This window comes from Dendropsophus ebraccatus, chromosome 9 (assembly GCF_027789765.1).
Source record: "Dendropsophus ebraccatus isolate aDenEbr1 chromosome 9, aDenEbr1.pat, whole genome shotgun sequence".
In the NCBI taxonomy this organism is placed as follows: domain Eukaryota; kingdom Metazoa; phylum Chordata; class Amphibia; order Anura; family Hylidae; genus Dendropsophus; species Dendropsophus ebraccatus.
In genome coordinates, this window is record NC_091462.1 from 26,894,191 (window position 1) to 26,899,767 (window position 5,577).

Genomic DNA, 5,577 nt, shown 5'->3' on the forward strand with positions numbered 1-5,577 from the left:
AATGCTGATCGTTATAAAAAAAAAATCGTTACTTCGGAATCGTATTAGTACGATCGGGCCAATAATCGCCTCGTGTAAACTTAGCATAATGGTGCGTTTACACAGATATATTTGAAGCCAAAACCAGGAACAGACTATAAACAGGGATCAGGTCATAAAGAAAAGACTGGGATCTATCCTCTTTTCAAATCCATTCCTGGCTTTGGCTTCCAAAATCTGTCAGATAAATTTTTTTTTGTGTAAATGCACCCTTACAGTGCTCAAGACATTATACAACATTTCAATCGTTATGTGACCGTAACAAAAGGTATCAGTAATGTCAGCAATTTTAAGGGCTCGGCGCTGTGACCGCTAGGAATTAAACTAAAGGATGAGCATTAAAGTTCACATTGTATAATATAAATATAATCTTTTTTTTTTTTTTTTATGAAATTATTTACATGGCACAAAATGTATTTTTGAATATATTTATATTAGAAAGTCTTTTTCTTAGAGGAACTTTTGTAGATTTTTGCCCGGATCTATTATTGGCTATCATGTAGCAGTGGGAGAGAATTAAAATTCCTTATGCACAGAAAAAAAAAACCTAAACTGGCATAAAACCAGCGCTGAGAAAATCTAGGAAAACATTTCTGATAGAAAATCCAATGGTGCAAGCAAAGCTGTTTCCTTTTCAGAGAAGTTTCATCATGTTATTAGCGTTTAGAAAAGACGGAAAAGACTAGAAATTCAATTTCAGTTGCAAGTAAACTTCTGATAGTCTGGAGAGTTGCTGAAAGATCAGACTTTTCAGATTAGTGGAAAGTAAATTAGACTTGTACCTATACACAAGCTAGGTCTAGGTCGAAAAATTCATTCGGCCAACAGCTTTCCCTCCCAATGCGTTGAGTGGGTGGAGCGATCATGTGTTTTGAATGGAGAAAGTAGGGGTAAGACTCTGTCAGACTTCTTTCCAGCTCTCTGGGAGCAGGATCGGGCTGTTAAAATCCAACATGCCCAATTCTACTGTCCTCTGACATCATCTGTGAGAAAAGAGTTTGAAAGTCCCCATACACATTAGACAGTTGGTTGATCCTACTGAAGTCAGAAGTCAGAACGCATTAATTTTTGCATCCAGATGCGTTTTGACCCTTTTTAATATTTGAAGTCTTAGGATAGGGACAGGGAAACAAAAGGACAGGTGAGCCCTGAAGCTGGCACCCGCCCGCTGTCCCTACCTCAGAAGCTCTAATAGCAACAGACAACTGGACGGCAATCCCTGTGGAACACAGAACAAAGCAAGAATATACACAACACAATAAAGGGAAAGTCAGGAGTCCAAGTCAAAACCAACCGAGCAGCAAAGTCCAAATTTGTGTCCAAAGGGGTAGTCAAAGGGTTAATAGCAGAAGTCAGGTAACCAGAGAATAAATGCAGGAAAACACTAGGTCAAGGAAACTAGGAGCTAGATAGTATTGCAGGCAAGAACATGATATAAATGCTGGTACTTATGGAGCCTGAAGTCCCAGACCCAGGCTTGATTGGAGCTAAGGCTCCAGGTGCTGCACAGATACTGACAGCTTACTGGTGAGTCAGCTGTCAGTCAACAATCAGTGAGCACACACAACACCTATGCTGATCAGCCAAGGGAGTAAAACCCTGGCCTCTGCTACAACACAGAACAGCAGAGCAGAGTAGGTGAAAAACATGAGAAGCAGTCCGGCTGCTATAGACGCCGTCGTCGCGCCCCCAGCAGCCGGCCTTAGCGGTTGTTATGAATGCTTTTGCCACACGCATCGGCGACGCCAGGAGTAGAACGCATGCTCCGAGTCCTAACATGAAGTAAATGGAAAGAGGATCAAAACGGATGCACACAAGTGCATCAGTTTTTCCATCAGTTTTTTGCAAAAACGGATGAAAAAAAATGGATTGCAAAAATGTAGTGTGAACCCAGCCTTATCCGTTTTACCAATAGAAATGTTCCAGTATTTATCGGTCACCTGCAAGGACCGAGGTTACATTTGTGGGAACGCTTGAGGTCACCTTGGTTTGTAAAAAACGACTGAAATATGTGAGAGAAACTTCACCAACACCTCTGCACGCAGATCTCCACGTGGGCATTTCAGAGCTCAAAGTTTGTTGATGCCAAAAACCGCTTCATCTGTGGCTTATGCAAATGCAGAGGGCAAAGCTCAATTGATTCCTTGCCACTAATCACCATATTAATGAATTATTTTAACACCCAAATAATTATCAAAAAAATTCTGATTGAATGTATTAATCTTCTGTTTTAGACATAGACTGCCAACTGAATGTCCACATTGTGAACATGGCCCCCAAAAAGTCGACAGAGTACAAAAGAAAAAACTTAATTTATGAAGATTTTTATATGAAATATGGGCAAATATATATCCAGTTTTCATTGAAATATTAAAGGGGTTGTTCACCCCAATTTTTTTTCTTTCAAATCAAATGGTGCCAGAAAGTTTCAGATATTTGTAGTTAACTTCTATTTAAAAAATTTCAAGTCTTTCAGCGGCTGTATGTCCTACAGGAAGTGGTGTATTCTCTCCCGTCTGACCTATTACTCAAAGCGTTTATTGGGCGATTATCGGCCGATACGGCCGATGATCATTTGGTGTAATAACTAGGCAACGATCAGCAAACATGCATCCCTGTAGCGTGTGTAATAGCACCGACAGCGAGCGGAGAACGGGGAGCAAGCGAGCGCTGATCTGACATGTTGGCACTTGCTTGCTCTTCATCATCGGCCCGTGTAATAGGGGCTTTAGATGCAGCCCTATATAGTCCGGGAAAACATGGATAGGGGCTATAGTTGTATCCATCTTTTTCAAGATGCCATAGGTCTGCATCTAACTTCGTCAGCCTCCAGTATTCTTATATTGAATGATCTGACTCTAGTATGCTCATCTCTAGTGGTTACCCGGTTGATGAGTACTAGTCCTAGAATACAGTGGTGCCTTGGATTACGAGAATAATTCATTCCGAGGCCGTGCTTGTAATCCAAATCCACTCTTAAACCAAAGCAAATTTTCCCATAAGAAATTATTCAGATGCAGACACTTGGTTCCACACCCCAAAAATAATCATTTTTATATTCTCAGTAACATGTAAAACAAATGAAACAAACATTTAGAAACAGCAGAATATGTGATATTATAAGTTACTTTACAGTAATGGAGAGGATGGGAAACACAAGGGCGGACAGAGACTGCAGGAAGAATGAAGGAATGAGCAGGGTAGATGTGGGCACATACATGCAGCACTCTCTATCCGGGGAGAAAGGGGTTACAGCTATGGAGAGATTACCTCCACAGTCCTGTCCCCTGATGTAAGCCCCAGCCTGAAGTGGATCTGCTATGATTTGGAAGGTGAGGGAGACTTACTGGGTCAGAGTACAGGGATGTAGACCCCACTATGCAGACCATGCCCCTCCCATACTCCCTCTCTCACCCAGTACAGGGAGCTCTTAAACCAAAGCAATGCTCTTAAACCAAGTTACAATTTTGAAAAATTGTGAGCTTTTCTTGCAAAACGATCCAAGTTACTCTTAAACCAAGGTACGACTGTATATTCCTTTCCCTTAAATAAGTGCAACTAATCTAGAACCACATGGCTCAGAAACATTATTTGTCCAGAGATTTTCTCCCATAGTACGTGATACTACTTACCGACTGATAGGCGCTTCAGTTATTATTACTAAATGGAAGATCACTGTTCCAGATTATTAGCTCCTGTACTCATGTAAAAGCATCTACTCAATGTGCAGCTGTATCCCCAGTTTATAGATTGGGCGGTGTAGTTGTACACTGTATGAATGTTGTTATTTGGGTAATATATTGTACACAGTAGTAATGGGGGGCACCGGTAGAAGGTGCTACATACCGCTCCATCTTACCTGATAGCCTCATGTTTCCTGAGTACTGGGGCTTTCCTACACTATAGATGTGTACCATGTATTACAATCATTTATCTTCATATGATTTCAGCCCATCCAATGGGTTTTAATACGAGATATTAGAAACATATGGTACTGGTTTGCCCTGATGCTGTGACAATAGCAAGCGCCTTAATAGACTTCGAGCACACGTGGATTACCATACGGCAATGCCCTGCATGATAAGAGCATTGATTTTTGGCAATGTGTGGATGCATTTTCCTGTGTGTTCAGTTGCATTAAAAGAACAAGGAAATCCCATTACTTTATACATATTAGTAATAGTCCTGTAACCCCGGGCAGAGCATGATGGTGAATGGAGATTTCTGCTATAGGGTCATTAATAGAGAAATTAGAACAAAATTAGGACAAGATTTGGCAAATTATCACACTCTATAATAAGGTCTTGATAAATAGTATTTCAAGTATTTCGCACTGAGAAATAGCCGAGGATTTGAAGAGTTGGTTCAGAATTGGATTTGGAGTGGAAAGCGGAAATTCAAAGCCATAATGATTTCTGTGGAATTTCTCAAGAAATTGAAGAATTGGCATTTCAATTCTGTAGGCGGAAGGTGAATCCGTGGCTGAACATTCCACGTGTAAATTCTGCCGTGTGAACAACAGAGCGGAAATCCCATTGAACACAATGTGACATTGCTCTGTTCATATTTTACAGGCAGAATTATAAGCGGAATACGCGTAAAATTAAGCATGGATTAAGCTTGAAATTCTTTGCCTATTCCTCAGTGTGAACATACCCTTATGGGGCAAAAAAACACTTGCTTTGCTACAGGCTTCGGCACCTGCAGCACTACTGTCACAGACAACTTCCCAAATGTAACGTTTATTCTAATGCTAATATGCATTAGAAAAGACACCAGGCGAAGCTCAGTATCAGCATATAGCAGCGCTAGCGATATGTATTTGTTTCGGAATCAAGACTTGTGCAGACTGCAGTTCCCATCATCGCCATTGGAGGCAGCAAAGGGGTCAAATCACCTCTTAGGGTATGTGTACACACAGAGGAAAACACGCAGAGGACTTGCGATTGATTCCGCCACTCGTCCCCGTGAGAGTGAAGCAGGAGTGTGCGGGGATGAGCAGCGGAATCCGCTGCAAGTCCTCTGTGTGTTATCCTCAGTGTGCACATACCCTTACCGCTGCTACTCAGTATAAAAGTTTGAAAAAAAGTGTACATTTTCTTTACAGTTATAAAAGTTATAAAAATGAAAAAAAAAAAATTCTGCCAGAATACCTCCTTAAAGTGTTTTAACGTAGCCAAACAGACAAAGCTGTATACCAAGGGTAGGGAGCCTTGGCTCTCCAGCTGTTGCAAAACTACAACTCCCATCATGCCTGGACAGCCAAAGCTTTAGCTTTGGCTGTCCAGGCATGATGGGCGCTGTAGTTTTGCAACAGCTGGAGAGCCAAGGATCCCTACCCCTTCCATATACTATATAATATTGTCATAATTGTATAAACCTGAATGATGTTATTTATACAAGTGCTGTAGAATCTGTTGGCGCCATACAAATAAATATTATTATTACTGCTGTTGTTGTTGTTATATAGCACGTTTAATGCAGAATAGCGAAACCCCATCAAAACATTGGTGGATCTGCTGTTTTTCCTTTACTTCC

The 5,577-nt window shown here is 41.0% G+C and overlaps 1 protein-coding gene across 3 annotated transcripts in view; it reads left to right on the forward strand.

The window, feature by feature from the left end:
* Positions 1-5,577, forward strand: part of SLC4A10 (solute carrier family 4 member 10) — a 194,080-nt gene that overhangs the window by 46,767 nt on the left and 141,736 nt on the right. The window lies entirely within an intron of this gene.